This window comes from Pinus tabuliformis, chromosome 7, assembly GCF_031772625.1.
Source record: "Pinus tabuliformis cultivar Carrire ecotype Pingquan chromosome 7, CPIR1, whole genome shotgun sequence".
Lineage (NCBI taxonomy): Eukaryota > Viridiplantae > Streptophyta > Pinopsida > Pinales > Pinaceae > Pinus > Pinus tabuliformis.
In genome coordinates this window covers 816,823,384-816,844,729 of record NC_142293.1, presented here as the reverse complement: position 1 = coordinate 816,844,729, position 21,346 = coordinate 816,823,384, and the positions used below count along the sequence as shown (strand labels likewise).

At 34.5% G+C, this 21,346-nt stretch overlaps 1 pseudogene; it reads right to left on the bottom strand.

Annotated features, from left to right (window-relative positions):
* Window positions 1–818: 818 nt before the first annotated feature.
* The window catches only part of LOC149250095 (UDP-glucuronate 4-epimerase 2-like), a 126,562-nt pseudogene continuing 106,034 nt past the window's right edge, over window positions 819–21,346 (bottom strand).

Genomic DNA, 21,346 nt, shown 5'->3' with positions numbered 1-21,346 from the left:
GACTGATGCTGTTAGTTTTCATAATGCCCTAGGGTTGGAAATAATGTTTTGTAGGACTGAGGTGTTAGTTCTATTAAATCACTGGTGCGTGAAGAATTACAATGCACCGGGGCATTAATTGCAAACTAAACTAGTGCTTGAAGAAATAAACGCCCTGGTGCTGTCATTTTCTGAAAAAGGCACCGGTCATACAAAAGGATTCTGTCACGGTGCTTTTATATAACATAACGCACCAATGCGTTTTTATATTATGGACACACTTATTTTTTGTATGATATTTTCTATTTTTTGGAAACATCGACCTATGACAGTGCAATTATTGTAATTTTTAAAATCCATTATTCATCGAAAAATCAACATATATCATATAACAATATTCATATAATTTAAAATTTGATTAGTGCATTTGTATATGATGTTTTGATTAATTTGTTATATTATTAGATTTCACGTCTCTTCATTGTAATATTTAATCATCCATATATTTAATCAATGGTTTAACATTTCACAACGACATTGGATAACATAATATAATAAATTAAAATGTATTTTATTATATATCAATAAGAAGCTCTTTGTCATACAAAATGAGATTGTTATTGGTAACCTCTTGTCTTTCAATTGAGACACTATGTCCATTACATTAAACAAAATGCTTGATTTTCATAGACAATTATTTCAAAAAATACAAAAGGTTGCATTGATATCCAAATAGATCATCATTCTTCGTTGGAATCAATGTGAGTGCTTGAGCTACTTCCATGACTTCGCTTATTTGGAGGAATGTTTTTTTGATTGCATCGATTGTTTTCGTCTTCTTAATCTTGTTCCACCTGCAAACATAAAAATAAAGTGTAATTAGTGTACCTACATTGGTAAGAAAAATGAAAATTGAAATAAATAATATACATCAATGTGAATCGAATAGTAATGTACCATAGCAATATTTGACTCATAAATTGTGCACATGGTTTCAAAATCAAGTCTCATTCCTTGTTGCAACACGTCTTCTGTTGGCGTAGTTCCATACTTTGTTCCCTGCATGTTTTAAACCCCATTACAAATCATAGATTTAATTTAAAGGATTTTTTTTGTTCTATTAATTATACACTCAGATAAGGTAAACAACATAGATACAAATTCCACAATTAATTTTTGATATGCAAAAATATAATCACAACCCATATTTAACCCAATGTTAGTCAATTCTTCAAATGGATCTTCTTTATATATTAGCTACCTATTTGAAGACATTCAAGAATGCTTGCTGTAAAACAACTTAAAATATACAAAAATGAAACCTTGAGTTGTTATAAGGAAATATTAACAATTACTCACAAACTTTGAAATCAACCATTTTCTTCCTTGTCGTCCTGTTTTATGTGTTGAATGAGTTCCATTTTGTTTTCTTTTATGCAAGAAAATACTTGAAAATTAATATTTAATGCTAAATTATTTTTTTATATGTATGATTACATACATTTGAATCATGTTGTTGTTGAGATGGCTCCTCCTGTGATGTAATTATGTCCATTTCTTTGACCATCTCCTTGTACACTTTTTTAGACATTCCTACTAGCATGTTTCACATATCAGCTCGTTGATCATTTGAGATTTTCATAATCTTCCGAAAAAAATAATAAACTATTTTTATATTGATATATGAAAACTAAATATAACAAAATTGATATTAATAAATTAATGGTTTGTAGTAATATATACATATAATTCTAGAAAATCATTTTAATTATGAATATTACCTTTTGAATGATTCTTTTTTGTTGTTTTATGTTTTTGCTATTGCAAGTCTGACATGTCTCATTGATAATTTCTTTGGAAACACTTCCTGTAGTTTAGATATAATTTGGTTCTTAGAATAATTGGATTGATTTTTGTATTGTAAGTGGAAAGTACGTCTATACATTCGTTCCACTAGATCCCTCATAGTTTTGTTAAAAATCCCCTCCCTTTCATTAACCTCCAACACCACTCCAGATGAACTAAGGACCAATTCATCGACATTTACATGTTCTATAATTTTTCTTTTCTTAGAACGACATTGATATTTTTATTCGTTATTGCTCCCTGTAGAACATTAAACATATATGAATTAATATATTGTTTGAAATATGTTATCTAATATTCTTAAGTATCTATATATATAAAAGAGACGTTTATATTTCTATTAAAAAACTTGGATTTTGGCTAGAACCATTACATTTAGAAGTAACAACATTTCCACATCCCTCCAGATATGCTCTGACTAGAGACAATAAGATTTCAGAGTATTTTTATCCAGTTTTTCTACATCGGTTTCCTTATACATTCGCTAAGAAAGTCCATTAATATTTACATATTTTCATAACATAAAAAAAGACTATTTCTACTTGCTAAATAGTTAGTTTCTTTTGATCCATGCTGTCCGATTTCTTCCATGTCAGCTGCTTCTGTTTCCCCCTACTGATCTGTGTCCTCAGGTTCATTCTGTTTAGCTCCTTGGATTTGTAGATGCACTACGAACTTTGGAGGGGGGGCTCCCCGCTCGTCGCATGTTGATGCGTTGTCACCTTCCTCCTCGATGCCAAACACTTTCTTCAAAACTTATATGACCGCCATTTCCACCTTCTTTTCCAAATTCTCCACCTTTCAGTCGAGATTCACTATCTTTGCCATGATGGCCTCCATTGCCATCTGCAAAGTCTCCACATCCTTCCTCATACCTTCCAATTGAACTGTCACGAGGGTAAAGTGAGACCGAGCTTCTGATATAATTTCCCCCCCAATTTGCAAAATCATGTCCTCCACTTCATGCCTAAACACATCAAGGGAATTCTCATAAAAGTCTCCAACACCATTACTATATGACGAAGCCATACCTACGACACACTAAATATGAACGGTTATCCACAATGCATAATCCCTCCATGACCATCTTCTTATAGCCAAGATTAGCTCCAGATTGACGGTGTGGGAGGATGCTCCATTTATAATTCTCTTCGGTAGTGCATTCCCTGCAACCAATTTAATTTCCATTGCTTCTAGCTCTGAGATTAATTCCTGCATGATCGACTTGAGGCGATCCTCCTTGAAATTAGGGAACATTATTTTCTCACTACATCTTTTCCTTAAATCTCATTTTCCTGCCTCCCAATTGTCCTTAATCGTGCCTTGCTTCCTATTAATTATCCATATGGAGATTGACGGATCCAACTTTTCACCAAGACTCTGAGTGCCGAACAAATTTGTGAATGAGAAAATTAAGCAATTAATCCATCTATCAGACTGATCATCCTTCTCCATATTCTTCTAGCATTTTGAGGTTTCCCAATTATAAATGTTCATGGGATACTAGTACAAAATGGATAATTAATTACTAAAAAATCACTAAAATTTGCATATAAACGACTAATTTTCAGTCAGCGACCAATAGTGGCTAATTTACAATATCTTATAATGTGACCAACTTTTAGTCGTATTTAACTTAATCATTAATTGGTTTCTCAATTTTATTTTCTAGTAGTATATTTAGTCATACATTTGGTCATTAATTTAGGCATTGATTTAGTCATTAATTGCCACAATTAATGACTGAATACACAACAAAACATACTACTACGTGATCACCCAAGAAAACCAATTAATGACCAAAATGTTGGTTGCGTTATAAAATACTATAAATTGGCTACTAATAGTCATATATATGCAAATTTTTATCATCATTTGAAACCAATTAATGACTAAATTTTGGTCGTGTTATATTATATTGTAAATTAGCTACTAATAGTTGTATATATGCAAAATTTAGTCATCATTTGTAATCACAAATTCATCATTTACAATAGTCATTTATCTCTTTTTTATTGTTTTGTATTCATTATATAAATGACTAATTTAGTAGTTTATATTCATTTCACTTACTTTCATTAATAATAATTATAAACGAATAAAGTTACTAAGGTGCTCTTTTCTATGGTGATGTTTTATTTGCTTTGTTTATACAGGTCATATGGCCACATAATGGCCACCATCCCCAACTGAAGAAAACTTGTTCGAGTTTTTTTCTTTTATGGGGGGAAATGGCATTGACATTGTTGATGTTGAGGTATATGTCGTATAAATATTTTATCACAACTATGCTAGAATGAGAAGGAATATCAACAAAATATGGAGCATATCAAATGGAGATGGTGAAAAGGTAAACAAGATTTGGGACATACTTGAGGTAGGCACATCTCACTTTCATAAGTTACTTAAGGAACCACCAAGAGCTAATATAACTAAAATTGTGAAGATTGTTTCCTTTTTCCTTAATTTCATAAACAATGAGTAAAATTTGGACCTTATGGCCGAGATTTCTCTAGGAGAACTTGAAGGAGTAATTGACTCTTTTTAGAAGGGTTATCAGGAACATTGGTATACCAATGTCCCCACCATCATGGACATTGGTACAGTGGGGGCCCTTGGTAAGAAATGGGAAGCATACATCCATGGGTTGGCCTCCAACTTTATTCATCTCAAGGATGTAGAAGATATTTTGGTCTGGTAAAAAAACCCTACTAGGTGCTTTTACACTGCAACACCATGATATGGTGAAATGTTCATTGATGGTCAAATCCAAGATGTAAAAATGGTGGTGTATCAAGCTATAGTGAAAGAAAGCCCCACTGAAAACAATGCTCGTTTAGGCTCTTCTTGTGAATGGATTTGAACAACAAAGTTCCAACATAGGATGCCATGTTTAAGTGATCCTTTGAGGGCCCAAGTATGTGTCCCATGTGAAGGTGTGCTTCATAATCCATTTACCATATGCTGGTGGGATGTTGTTTCAAATTAGAGGTGTGAGAAACAACTAAAAATTTAACTGGAAGGGTTGGTCAATGGGATAACAACTCCTAGGGAGCCCTAAAGACATAGTGGGAAGATAACATGATTTTGAAATGAAGCATTAAAATTAATTGTGCATTGGACATTTAGTTGTCTAGAAATGTAATGTTATTTGATGATGTGAGCAAAACTGCCTTGATCTATTTTTCCAAAATCTAATATGCATATTGGACATTTGGTTGTCCAGAAATGTAACGATATTTGATGATGTGAGCAAAACTATCTTGATGTATTTTTTCAAAATCTAATATGCATATGATGGCCTTAAGAAAGAACATATGATCAAGACCCCAAGATAGGAATGAAAAATGCATATTGACAAAAAGCATCCATGGTGCTTCTTCGATGGTGTAGAATTGAGGTTTGTGTGATGCCAAGGGATTTTTATACATGTCAAAGAGCCATTACATCACCTTCTCTTGTGAGCTAAGACTAGGGAGAAACAATATATATGAGTGAAAATCATTCACTTTCAACAATTCCTCCATCATACTCACAAGATCTGGGACCGAGATAGGTGACATGTTCCCCGAGTTGTAAATCTTGAGTTAGGAAGGGCCTTTCTTCTTTCCTCCACTTCATGTACTCTTGTCTATAGTGTTAAGAGCACCAACACAACCGTTGAAAATTTCATCAATTTATGTGAAGTCCCTTGCCACATCAACTTGGTTTGGACCTTGGAATATTGCAATAGTCTTTCCTTGAAGTATATCCTTTTTGAAAAAGAAGTATGCTATATCAAGCCTTCCCCAAGGTCTAGAAACAATGAAGAACCTACGAACTATGATGGAAAGCCCATAGATGCGATTATAAGTGTGAGAAATCACTTCCCCTACCTTCTTTGAAGTTGCATAGAGACTAGCAGGCTGATCTGTTCCATGTTGTTCAGAAAAAGGGCTCTCATTATTCAAACCATATACCGAGCTTGAAGAGCCCAGACAATAGCAAGTTGTGGGTTTGCAGACTTGCAGATCTCAAACATATTAACCAATCACATAATCTTGTTGTGGTAATATGAGTTGGGATTCTCCATGGCATACATAACCCTAGCCTGTGCAGCCAAGTGCATTACATGAGAGAAGGGAACCACATCAAAAAACTTCTTTAACAAATACCTATCATTATCCCAATATAGGTAATGATTTTGATGATATGTAGGTATTTTTTGTGGTATGTTTCTTTTGGATGCTAGAGGCCATCTAGGGCCTGTTTGTTGATGTATTTTCGATTCAGAGATGGATTGCACTCAGTGCTATTTTGGTTATGTGCATCCTTACATGCTATATAAATGAGAACTTTAGTTTTTTTTTGTGTGTATAAATGGTTTGGATTCATATGGATGCACATGAATATATATGTTTTTCTTTAAATTTTGAATATTTTAGGTGTTTTTGGTTGATTGTTTTTTTGGTCCAATTTTTTTACCAGTTCTGGTCCAATTTTGACCGATTTTGGGTTCAGATGGTTTTCCGGTGCGATCACTGATTTGGTTCCAATAAAATTGGTATCTACTATAGTTTATTTTTCTTAGTACTAATTACATTCCAGACTCATGAATGATGAATTTAAATTTTAAATCAATTTACATTCTAAAATGATGAATGATAAATATAATTTTTAAATCAATGTAAATTATAAAATGATGAATGATGAATATGGATCAATGTATTTCATTATTGAATCTTGTGGTGTATGGATGAATGATGAGTATGAGTGATGTATGTACCAGTATGAACGATGAATATGGATCAATGTATTTCATTATTTAATTCAATTATGTATGGATCAATATATTTATGCTTCATTATTGAATATCAATTTGAATTTTATGTATGTGTGTGTTACAAATAATTATATACCCTGACATCTCCCCATCCCCCTAAATTTCCCTAAAATTTGAGGGTACTCCCACACACCTCCCATGTGCGTCTCCCCACACCCACATCCCACCCATCCCAGAGTCTTGGTGGAACATTGCTTTAGAACCTCTCTATTTTCTAATAGAAAAGAACAACAAAAACACATAATGCCTTACATCTAAGAACTAAGCCAACATGAGGGCACATTAATACAATTATGTATTCAGTTATTTGGTCAACCAAAATAGGATCTAAATTGGAAATGTTGGAAAAATTACTATATAAAGAGAGATCATTAGACTCTGTGAGACATGCAGTAAGGAGGTACAATAAAAAGTCTGTATATTACTGAGAGATGTTTACTCGATATCTTGATGGATTAAGGTTGTTATGCAACCCCTATAACACTTTGAAGTAGTGCTTTAGTACTATTATGTATTTTCTAAGTATTCAATATATTTAGGATAACTTGGAACCCTACAGGGTTTGGCTTCTAATCTTAATTTTTTGACATTTTTCTACAACTCAAATGTTTCATAACCAGGAGAATGGCCAGACCACACAATTGGTAGAGAAATTAGATGGCCTAGGGGTAATGGCATACAAAAGGATTACCCATAGCATCATAAAAATTGTATGCAAGTCAATCTGGGTTTCATCATCAATGTCCCCCATTGTGACTGGAGCCATGTATATTTAGAATAATGTCCCCAACAAGGGTCACTTGGGTTGCATATCAATTGGTTTATGATACTCAAATCTGAAATACATAGGAAAATTTAAGGAAACACATTATAGTTGTAAGTATTGTCACTCCCTATACCTATTAAAGTCTCAAATCTGGCCAATAAAGTTGTGATTCAGTGTTGAGGGAAATGGCTTACCGAGTTGATCATCAGGGTTCCAATCCCCTTGAAGGGCCAATTCACCAGTGCAAGTGGTCCAGACCACATGTAATTTTTCTAATCTAGCTTGAGGAAACACCATTTTTCTCATCTAGGTTGTGGAAACATCATTTTCTGAGGTACATTGTATTTCATCTCGGAAAATATCATTCAAGTCCCCTAAAAAAATGCCCATGAAACACAACCGAGTTGTATGAAATCCGGTCTAGAACTCGAGAAATGCAAAATAGACAAATTCAAGTGCATTTCATGCTCAAACCCATGAAACAGAAGCTCAAATTTATGATTGAATTCAATCTTTAAAAACAATGATGGATATAGAATGACTAAATTAAGGTTTTGAGGTGCTTCAGGCTTACAAGAGAATACCAACATCTCAAGGGCCTTGACTAGTTGTCTCTGAGACCTGGTTGTCCTTGAGAATAAGAATAAGAAGAAGCATGGGATGCACACTGATTCAGTTTGTTTTCTTCTCCTTCAACTTGAAGTGGTTGATCAATTTGACTCTCCATCGTATATATCCTTTTAGAAATCTGCAAGACATTGTCGATGCCCTACAAGGGCCCTTCATTGGGTATTAATAGTGATAATCACAAGAGAAATTGAAAGTGGTGTTGATACATGTAGTGAAATCCATGGTGGAAATTGACGAAACCCTCTTTCTTCTTCTCGGTTTATGTCTTCTGCTAGATCGCACCATCCTCTGCATCACTAGCAGCAACATAACATAGCAAAGAAGAGGGAAAAAAGTATTTGAATGTTCGTTAATTGGATATTATCATTTTAATTAATTCATTTTTAAATACATCATTAAAATATTACTTAAATTATTTTAATTTTGAATTATAGAGTGTATTTTTATACTTTGCAGTAATAAGAATGTAAAAATTAACATATATTAAATAAATATATAGTTAAAATTTGGAGAAAGTGATAAATTACAGAAATGCATATTGATATAATTGAAAAGACATATTTGAGAATTTTGCCTCATATTAGTTGGCAAATGAGAATGTATAGATTGTATCTATATAATATAACTAGTCATTAAAAATTACTATTTTTCAAAAGAAAAAGAAAAATGAAAAGTCATATTTGAAATAATTTTGTGTTAAAGATATATAATATTGATATAACATGACTATTTTTTTTAATAAGATGAGATTATTGTAATAGGTTAATATTATATTATGAGGTATAGAATAGTCACTAATAGAGTGTATTGTTAAGGTATTTCTTACGTAAATGTTATTAGTTCAAAATCTTGTGGGTCCAGCTTATTGACTTGAGAGACACTCTCTAGCACAATTTGGTAGAGATGTTGTAATATGTTGTAATGTTTAACATTTTGACTCAGTCAAAATAAATCAAAAGTTTTTCTTCTGGCATTTCCACGTAGATATCAGTAGGGTAGAGCAAGATGCAACACTCCAATGTGATGTTGTGAACATTCGATTTGAATGGAGCAATAAAATTGAAATGAAAATGTAAAGAAATATTTATAATAGAAAAAATAAAAAATATAAATTACAATTGGTTTAAATGTTTTATTTTTTATATGAAATTAAAGCAGTTGTTATTTGAAATTATAGTTTTAAAAATCAGAATTGGTCTTCAAATCATGTTTCAAATTGGAACTAGATTGAATTGGAATCAATGAATAGATTTTTAAAAAATACATTAAATAATAATAATAATAATAATAATTAAAAAAATATGTTTAAAATTACAAATTATTAGAGATAAATAATGCAAAGTTGGCTCACCTATACACCATGTGAGAATGAAGAAGTATTTAAGGAAGTATAACCTTTCAGCCAATCTATAACAACCTTTGAATCCCCTATCACTTGAAAGTTTAGATTGTTGAAGTGACACAATTAAAATGACTATCATAAAGAATTGATCCGTATTATTGTAGCACTTGTTAGGTAGTTGTATTTTTGTTCCTAGACAAAATTAGTCATTCTTTTGTTAGTCATTTTTATTTGTATTACTTAATAGCTAGTAGTATAATTTAACCCTGGACTAAATTGGTCATTTATGTTAGTCGTTTTTAGTTGGATCACTTAGGATTGCTCATTTTTGGTAGTATTTCACTTGGAAAAGCTGTGGTGACTAACTTTTTTAGTCTCCTAGTCACTAATTTATCATTTTCTACATTTTCTAAATTATCTTTAGGGAGTTGCACTTATGGTTGCTCCCCAAGAGCCTAATCTGTAGGAAAGAAAAATCATTTTAGACACTTGGAAGGAGCTTTCTCTGCCCTAAGGGCCCCTTGAATGATCATATACTTACCTGAATGTACTTCCCTATCTGCTTGTATCTTGGCTTGATTGATGATCCATAAACAAGGGAATTATAACCCACTCGCTTCACCAACACAATACCTTGTGGAATTAACTTTTTGTTTTCTATCCTCAATTTTGTATAGTGATCTCTACCTCTTTGATGGCTATAAAGCCTCTTTTCTCTATGCAGTTCTAAATGCGAATTTCTTTGTAACACAATTAGGATTAGTGAGGTGGCCTTTTCTTTGGTGTAACTGTTAGGCGCGGGATCCCCCAAGGGCAGTTTTGGGGCTAAAAGCCCATATTTTGGTCAAAATTTGTAATCCAAGTGTAAATACTCTGCATTTTGTGGTCTTGGAGCACGTAGGTGTTAAGGAGTCATAGGGTTGTCCGCACTTATTTTTGAAATGTAACGTCGGCTATAAAAGATCTACCCATGGTCCACAGACCATGGGATTGTATAAATAGAGCTAAGCTCTAAGTAGTTAGAATAGTCAATCAAGTAATGCAGATATGATGCATGAGAGATAGATCTAAAGTAGAAGTCTAAGTTTGGGTTGAAGCGTAGGTAGAGGCTCTGCAACTGAGTGCGCAGAGGCCTAGATGTCCACAACTGAGTGTGCGGACCCTTGCAGCTGAGTGCGCAGGGTGGGTCGAGTCTGTAATCATCCGGAATTATCAATAAAGGGAAGTATTCTACAATTTCTGCATCTTTATTTCCCATCTATGCATCTTGTTATGTTGGGTATGAATTTCACTTATAATGCTTATATGATGCGCGAATGTATGCAAATGTGTTGGTTAAGTGAATGCAAGTAAGAACATTTGTTTACGCGAAGCTAACTAAGCAAGGAAAATTTTAAGAACCACCCTAAATTTATTTGTATAGTAAATGGGCGAATCCCCATGATACATAGGAAAAATGGGAGGCGATTTTATCAATAATATGATATGTATATATAATTTTTTGGCGAATCTATCACCATATTATATTATCTTGTAAAGTCATGGTGAATCTTTCACTGAATTATAAAATATTGTAATACCTTGGCAAATATTTTACTGAATAATAAAAAATTATGAAGTCTTGGCGAATGTTTTGTTGAAGTATGAAACCATATATGATAATAGGAAAACATATTCATTAAAATGTAATATACTAACATACATGTTTGGAAAAAAGAAACATAATTTTCTCTTCCTACAAACAATGTTGCAAGTTTCAAGTTTCAGTGGCCATGTTTGTCAAGGTTCTTACTGTACACTCTTTCATATCCTTCTATTAGTTTTGATAATATTCCACAACAAAGTTCTTGTAGGTGTTGATATTGACCACCAATTCTGTCAAGGTAGGAGAGATTAATCTTTTCTCTACCACTTTTTCAAGCTACCACTTTTGTCAAGCTATCAAATTTCTTTCTTATTCCATAGACTCCAATTGCAAGATAAAAAAAAACACATCAAGTTTGTTTACCCCAACATGCAAACAAGTAGCAAGCCCCAACTATATAATATAAGAAAGTAGTAGGTATCCCAAAGACCTGAAGGGGATCTAATGGAAAGAAGTGACCATTGTCAGAAGCCTTCCAATCAATATTTGAATATATAAATGTAGATTTATTATTATTTTAATTGGAAATCTTGAATTAAATAATAAAATTTAAATACATCTCTCCCAATCTAAATTGCTTATTAGCATAATTCACTACCTTCATACGTCTTGCATTTTTAACAACGTTGTAACATGTGGATTAATTTCATTTTTGTTTCACAATCTCCGCCTTTTAGGACAATATGGTGCAGTGTCCCAACCCCCATAGATTATTACGACAAACTAAGAATAAAATAGAAGATGAAAGGTTGTACAAACTAACATATTTTTCAAACAACTAATCCAACATCAATACCTTAACTTTTTCATGAAGATATCATATTGAGAACATTTGAAAAATGGTGGGAAATCTACGCAACGACTATCGCTCTTCTGCAAGGGTGATGCAGAAAGAGTGATAATATTTCATTGTTTTGATTTTTTTTTGTGAAATTAGAAAAACCAATATCAATGGAGATATTGGTATTTTTTACTAAATTTTGTGAAGTGACTAAATGTAGCTTTAACCATTCACCTTAAGATGTTTTTTACAATATAATTTCCTAAGTCTATTTGATATCTTCATTATCATAAAAACCAACCTATTTCCATCTTAACTCCACATCTACCACTCTTAGAGGGATGAAATCTGTTTATCCCTCTCATGACTTGGTAGACCTGGAATTAAGATGGATCTAAGCTGAGAGAATTTCCCCTTTAAATAGTCTATGCTTACATGAATACCATGGTATTACCATGGGTCAATACCATGGGTTGTCATAAACCTGGAGCTTAAAAACTACTATTAGTAATTTATAAAAATTAATAAAATTAATAACTAATTTTTATTTTATTTTAACCAAGTTAAAATGTTTAAGTGACATTAAATTACAAGATCCATTTTTACTCTTGATCTACCAAGCCCCGAGAGGGATCAAATATTTTTTTTCACTCTATGTGATGAGCCTCATAAATGGGTAATTATATGGGCTCATTTACCTCCTAACCTAGTCAAATCAACCATTCTCTTAGCTTATTGTATGATTTTATGATTATATTTATGTTTATGGAGTGAGTTGAGTTAGTTATGATGCCATGTGGTCTAACATGTGTTTAATGCAGATTATTGATGAATTTTGAAGTCAAAGTCAAGGATCCAGTGGACAAAGGGAAACAATAACTCGAAGGGGACAAAGGAGAGGACTTATAGGAGGGAATCCCCCTCATTTATTACTCCTCACTTCGAATTCCCTTTCATTCAGCTCGGAGTACAAGCAGCCAAATCATGCATTAGAAGGCAGCCGAGCAAGTGGAGGATGACTGATGATTATCTCGAGTTTTGGGAGCCAAGCCTCCCTGATTTTAAGGAAGCTGTTGGTAGCTTCATTGGTATAAGTAGAGAGGCCTAGGGCCTCACTAGGGTCGGATTTTTGTTGAATTTTTGCTTATGTAACTTTGCTCCAAATCCGAGCTCATTATTTTTTGAGATAGTTTCATGTAATCTTGTTATTGTTTTGATAATAAAGATGGAATCCTTTTTGAGCTAGCACTGAGTTACCTCAGAGGGATGAAGCTCTTAGGTTAGGGCCCAATCCAAGCAGCCAAGCTCCTCTTTACTTGTATTTTTATGTTTTATTTTAGTTTGTAGATTAGGTTGCTGTGAGATATATTTCTTTTATGGTTAAGAATAGGTTGCTTTTGATGATTCAGTAGTTTGCTTCCATTTGTGCTTTCTATAGCAGGTTAAGTAGTGATAAAAAGAAGATTCAAAAGGCTAGCAACAGTGCCTTGGCCTCACTTCCTCCCTTTGGGACCATGATTTGAGGCAAAGACCCTCTTGCTACCCCAAAAACACAGATTTTCCTCATTCATAGGACTTCTAGTGTTTGCAGCTTTTAGTAGGTTAATAGTCCCAATTTGCTTTGCTTAAGATCTTCTTCATCATGCTCACTTCTTTATTTTCAATAGTCTTCTTTCATGCTTTCCTTTCTTGCAAAATTTCTCAGCATTTCCTTTCATAGATCATAGTTTAGACTAATTTGATGCAAAACTTTGTTTTTCTAAATGCACTCAGTTCATTGCTTGTTTGATCTTATTGGTTGACTGTTAGTTCCTTTGCACCAGATCTCTTCTTGCAGTAGAACATATTATCATCCATAACATCCTCCATATAATCCATGCCCTATAGGTTGCCCAAATCTCACCTCAATTCTGCGTTAGTTTCCTGCATTTCCCATAGAACTTCTTCCTCTCTCCTTGAGCAACCCAATCATCTTCCTCTCTCTTGGTGATTCTTGGTAGACCATAGGCACCCTAACACCTCATTCCAACCTTAATACACATTTTCCACCCACTATCACACCCTCAAAACAGTGAAAACTGCTCTCGGCCTCCCCCTATAGGCCTCCTGTAGAACGCTGTTTTTCCTCCTGTAGATTTTCCTGTAGGCTTTATTTTGAAGGCCAAGTGTGGAAAAGCCTCTAGAAGGCCACCTGAGACCTCCTAGGACCCATCCACACCATCCTACATCCTCTCAAGTCCCAAATCCACCCTCCAACGCCACCTATTCACTGCCACATTCACACACAATAAATTACATGCATGTCAAATTAACATAAAATACATAAAAATCCAAAAAGATGTTTTTTGCTTATTTACTTCCAAAAAGAGGTTAGTTAGATGTTTTTTACTTCCTTGAGTAGGTAATGGCATTCCTTTCATGGTTTTCATAGTGCTTTATGCAAAAGTAGGATTAGTTGGTTAATTAGGGTTTACTAGGTTTTCTTTACATTTCAGTCTTTCTCCTTTCTGCAGTTAGAGTAGCATCTGTAGAGTAATCTTTCTCTCCTTTCATCTTCTAGAATCCATAGAAGTTGGCTTGAGCTCCTAGTGATCTTGCGCCGGCTGACCAAGTGACAACCTGCAGTAAGAACTAGTACTTGTGCATACAACACCGACGCTTCCAAGTTTGTTACGAACTACTGGGTTGATAAGAGTAAAGAAGACAACCCAGGAGTTGCAGCATTATTGCTGCAATACTGGTGATCACCACTATGCTAGTTTGCATATCACAATATTTAATCCCTCTTAGCGCTTAGTAGATCCAGAGTAAAGATGGATTTATGCTGGTTTAATTCTCCCCTTTAAATAGGCTACATTCCACGTGAATACCATGGGTCAATACCATGTGCCATCTTTATATTTATTAATACTAATATTAGGGTTAATAATGTTTTTTTTGCATGGTATTAATAATAATTTGGCCTATGGTATTTGGCCCATAGGCTTCACCTAAATATAAGGCATTTTTTGAGTGTTCGTAAATATAAGGTGACTTATGGAGTAAATATAAAAAAATGTTTTATTTATTTACCATACCTCTCGTTTATTTATATTTTTATTAATTTACCATACCTCTTTTATAAATATGGTATTTGGCCCATAGGATTCACTTAAATAAAACCTCTTTTTTGAGCCTTCTTAAATAGAAAGAGGGTTATGGACTAAATATAAAAAGAGGTTTTATTTATTTACCATACCTCTAGTTTATTTATATTTTTATTTATTTACCATATCTTTGAAGTAAGTATAAAAAGTGGTTTTATTTATTTACAATACCTCCACTTTATTTATATTTTTGTTTATTTACACCCTTGCGTGTTTGTAAATATAAGGTGACTTATGGAGTAAATATAAAAAAATGTTTTATTTATTTACCATACCTCTGGTTTATTTATAGTTTTATTAATTTACCATACCTCTTTTATAAATATGGCATTTGGCCCATAGGATTCACTCAAATAAAACCTCTTTTTTGAGCCTTCTTAAATATAAAGAGGGTTATGGAGTAAATATAAAAAGAGGTTTTATTTATTTACCAAACCTCTGGTTTATTTATATTTTTATTTATTTACCATATCTTTGGAGTAAGTATAAAAAGAGGTTTTATTTATTTACCATACCTCCACTTTATTTACATTTTTATTTATTGGGACCAAATACAACCTCCCAAACCACCTCCCAAACCAGAAAATCAGCGATTGCAAATGAATTTAACATTTCAAAGCAAAAAATTTGGCGATTGTAATGTAGTATAACCTCCCAAACCAAGCGAATCAAGTCAAATGAGTCTTTTCATAGTTTATCTGCCTTTTTATTGGGCTAAAATGAAAAAAATAATTATTTTTTAAATAAAAGTTGGGCTAAATATATGAAATGGGTGTTTTATAAAAATTTCGCCCCTCTAAAATGAAAAACCCGTTAAATTTCACCCTTGGACTAAATTTCGCCCTTGGGCTAAAATTCGCCCCTAAAATTTACCATGATCCAAAAACTTGAACAAGGACTTGACCTGACCCCTCCCAGTGAGGACATACATTCCGTCAAACACATGGTAAAAATGCAACCTACAGGATATGAATGAATATCTGAACATAATTATCTGAAAACTTATCTGAGGTTTAACAAGAAGGATTTATTCCATCTCATAATAGGTGTCATAACACCAATTAGGTCATGCATCCAGTAAACAAACATTCATTGAATGAAATGTGATAAGAGCCATACTTAGATCTATCATATAACCATGCCTATGAGCAACATATAACCATATAGATAACGATGATAAGACAACCATTAAAGCCACATAATAACAAGTACATTTACTTATCAAATATAGGAAAAACTTAGCTCTTATTAACCATACGTAATAGCCAACCAATTTAGGGACTTCCACGTATTACCTGTTGGGTGTGTTATATTCCAGCCTATGGTTTTGTGCATGGGTTTTGCACATGATTTTGGGCATGATGGTTTTCTACCCATGGTATCTTATAGATCCGATCAATGGAACTACGGTTTTGTTCTAATCCAAGGTTAATGGCTTGGGGTTTATGAATGCTTCAACAATATATATATATATATATATATATATATATATATATATATATATATATATATATATGTATTATAACATTGAAATGAACATAATGAAAAATCAATCTGGTAGTCTCGGTTTGCGGATCTAGGGGAAACTCTCTATTTATATATGTTTTGTGCTCTCTCCATTGTTTATTTTTTGTTTTTAGAATTCGTATGTAGGTAATTTCTGTACAGGGTTGAAACCTACACCACCTGACCATAGATTGGGCTAAACCAAATATTTCTTTCATCCAATCACCCTCGGGCCATATTCCAAACATGAATGTGCGATATCATGGGATAAAAAAATTCATAAACAACCAAGGGAATCCATAGGTTAAACCACCTCCACCCTCACCATATCGTGATCTCACCTAAATCTGCTCCGAGATCACAAAAAAAAATTGAGCTTGGATCCCTCAGAATTCCTTCATCATCCCTTGAGGAATTTTCCTGTCTACACCCACCTATTGAGGGCGTTGCAGAGAAGACCATCTCCACCACCAACCCTTGGGATTTTGATGAAACCACATCACATGAATCCAAAAAATTATGACGATCCATAGCTCAATCGAGAAATAATCCCATTACACCATGACTATCTAGAATTGGAAAGGCAAGGCTAAAAACCACTATAAAAAAAAGAAAAATCCATGCCATCGACAACATTGAAACCTAATACACACATGCACATACAATGCATACCAAAATTAGCTAGGAAATCATTCATGCAACTTGTTACCTGCAAGTATTCCTACTGAAGCTACTTTATCCAACCTTTCCTTGCTTGATCCTTTCCTTTCTTTACTTTCCTTGTCCTTCCTTTGCTTGCTTTCTTGCCTTCTCCTCTTGGTGCTCTTCTCCTCTCTGAAAACCAATTCTGAAAATGAACTGAAAAAAGGCTACAAAATGATGCTCTGATGTCTTTTTATTATTGATGCCTCTAATTTCTTCATTTTTCCTTCAATTCCCTCCTCACATGCAACCTGTGACCTTTCATCGCCCTTTTCTCCTATTTTCCTTTGTTTTCATAAACAAAATGCCAACAATACCCTTTTTCCTTTTCAATTCCTTTTCCATTTCCTTTACCAATTTCCACCGTGGTTCCAACTTGGGAATGATCCAATCCTTAGGGAGCTCTTCCTAGGTTTGACGCGTAAATACACATGCTCCCCAACGTAAAACTCCTTCAATTCCTGGTGTTGGTCTGCATAACTCTTATGCCTATCGTGTTCCGCCTTTAGATTCTTCACATGCATCTCCTATTCCATTTCTGCCAGCATATCTAGTCTAATAAGTACCCTGTTCACTAGATTACTCCAGTTGATGGGAGTATTACAACTTTGACCATTTAGTGCGTCAAATAGACTCATCCTCTGGTACTCTTCATAACCATTGTTATAAGCAAACTTGACCAATGGAAGGTACTCCTACCATCTCCTCTGTTGGCGCATGGCATACATTCTTAGTAGATCCTCTAAAATCCCATTGACCCTCTCTATCTATCCATCTGTCTACGGATGATAAGTTGTAAAGAAGGCCAACTTTGTCCCCAACCCTACAAACAAATCCTTCCAAAACTTGGAAGTGAACTTAACATCCCTGTCAACGACAATCTTCTTTGGAACACCATGTAACCTCACTATCTCCTTGATGAAGACCTATGCCACCTCACCAACTTAATAAGTAGTCTTCGTTGGAATGATGTGAGATACCTTGTTCAAACTATCGACCACAACCATGATAGAATCATGATGCCTCAATGTCCTCGGAAGACCTGTAATGAAATCCATGAAAATGACCTCCCATGTCCATTCTAGAATATGAATAGGCTGAATCAACCCACTTGGACACTTACACTATGCTTTCATCTACTAATAGTCCAAACATCTAACAACAAACTCTTCCACTTCCTTCTTCAGATTCAACCAATAGTAGAAATTATTTACTGTTGTCAATGTCTTTTGATATCATGGGTGATCTGAATATGGCTTGACATGAAACTCTCTCAAGATAAGCTTCTTGATCCCACTACCATCCAACACATAGATCATGTATTTGAATCTCACCAAACTATCTACCGTGAGATGATAGTCCATATCTTGATCACCTATACCCTATTGTAACTTGTGCCTAAGCTCACTGTCCCTTTAATATTGTTGTCCTCCCTATAATATCAGACGCTATAAATATGTCCCATAACATCTCACCGTTGAAACATGGTTCATCTATACTCTCCTACTGAGAGCATCTTCTACCTTGTTCTCCTTACCATTAATATATCTAATCTCGAAGTTAAACTCATTGATTGTGGACAACCACTTAGCCTACCTGGAATTTAGATTCAGTTGGTCAAATAGATATCTCAACCCAGTGTGATCACTCATCAATACAAACCTCTTGCTTAGAAGATAATGCCTCCACATATTTAATGCATGAATAATAGGTTTCCAACTCAATATCATGAGTCACATAGTTCTTCTCATGCTCATTCAACTTCCTAGACTCATAACACACCACTTGTCCCTCCTACATCAAGACTCCACCAAGTCCTCTCTTGTAAGCATTTGTACATACCACAAACTCTTTGTCTGGATCTGCAATCTTAAGAGCTGGAGCATTGGTCAATAACTGCTTCAACTGCTCAAAACTGGAGGCACACTCCTATGTCCATTCAAATTTCTTACCTTTCCTTTGCAATGATGTAATATGATATGAAATGTGCGATAAGTTCTTGATGTACCTCCTGTAGGAACCTGCTAACCCCATACATGATCTAACTTCATCCACATTCATAGGAGTTTCCCACTCCATGATAGCCTTTATCTTTTCTGAATCCACTTCTATGCCTTCTTTGGAGACAACATGTCCCAAGTAATGTACCTCTCTCTAAAAGAAGCTACACTTTCTAAGCTTAGCATAAAACTGATGCTCTCTTATCAATCTCAATAATGTTGCTAAGTGTTTGGCATGCTCTACTTCATTCTTGGAATATATCAATATATCGTCAATGAATAAAATCACAAACTTGTCTAGGTAAGGACACAATGCACTAGTCGTCAAGCACATAAAAGTATATGGGGCATTAGTCAAACCAAAAGGAACAAAAAAAAACTCATAGTGCCCATACCTAGTCTTGAAAGTAGTCATATAGATGTCCTCTTCTTTGATGCGTACCTGATGGTATCTTGATCTTAGATCAATCTTCAAAAACAATGTTACTCCCTTCAACTGATCAAACAAGTCATCAATCCTTGATAATGGGTACCTCTTCTTAATCATCACCTTGTTCAACTTCAATACACAACCTGAGGGTAACATCCTTCTTCTTCATGAACAATACTGGTGCACCCCAAGGTGGTACACTTGGCCTAATCTATCCCTTATCAAAAATTTTCTTTAGCTACAACTTAACCTCTACTAGCTCTGGTGTTCTCATCCTATAAGGTGCGTTTGATGCTAGTGCTGGCCCAGGTACCAAACCAATAAAAAAGTCTACTTCCTTGTGGGGAGGAAACTTTGGGATCTCTACTAGAAACACATCCTGAAATTGTTGTAATACATGGTATATCTTGAATATTTCTGCATTCTTAACATCCTTACCCTTATCACTGGAAATATGGACTGAAAACATCACACACCCTTTCTTGCAACTGCACTTATCCTGCATAGTTGTGCCCATCCTAATTGATGTAGGATTCTTCTTTCCCTACAAGATTCTATTTTCCCCATTAGAATCTAGGCACTTAATGGCCTTGTCATAACAATCTACTTTGGTCATGTGAAGATACAGTTAATACTTACCCAAAATCATACTATATGATCCAAAATGGCATTACATTCATGTAACACCCTCCTCCCACATCTACCCAAGTAACCAACCAATTAGGGTAAACATGTGATGAAGAGTTACTATGATATGATTCAACTCGCTATGTGTCAGTTAAGGAGGTGGAACCGACATAACACAACAACACAGACCTTCCATACCCACTGCAGAACCCCCAGGAGCCATCCAACCTTCTAGGTGACTAGCCCCTGAGACAACCTAACTTTTTACCTCATTAATCCCATATTTTCTCCCATGACATGGACTGAGTGCAAATAGGACCCTCCAGTCGCTCCCAAAACATGGGCATGCCTATGATTGGGGGCTTTCCCAAGCAGTTCTGTGCCTGCAACTCCGACTTCTGTGCCACTTTTTCAGGCCCAAGGCTCAGGTCACTTCCAAGAAATCCATGACACTTCCAGAATTGAAATATAATAATGGAATAATGATACAAACGTAATTACTTGAACATGGACTTGACTGGACCTCTACCATCCATGACATCCATTTCATCAAACATGTCACAAAAATGCAATCTACAATTTTAAACAACAGATCTGACCATAGGGGTCTCATACTTATTTGAGAACCACTAAGAAGAATTGATGCCTCATCACAATAACTTCATTACCATCTATAGTCCATATATTCATTGTACATTCAGTGATTAACCAAATATGATGAGCACCATCCATTTCCACTCTCATAAAAATCATTCATAACCAGCATATAACCAATAGAAATATCAAGGATATAACTGCCATATAAACCACATATAAAGAAGTATATTTACCCATAAAATACCAAGGTGAAAGAGAGCTCTTATTGATGATTACATAGGCTGGCCAAGTATGGGACTTCCACTAACCACCCGACCCTAGACTAGGCTGAAACAAATATTTCTTTCAGCCAATCACCCTTGTGCCATACTCCAAGCATGAATGTGGGATCTCATAAAAATCATCAATCAAAACCATCTGGGGCTTACAGAGGCCAAGCTACCTCAACCCTCAACTAGTGATTCCACCTCATGATCAAAGTTCACTAACCATAATCAGATTTGTATC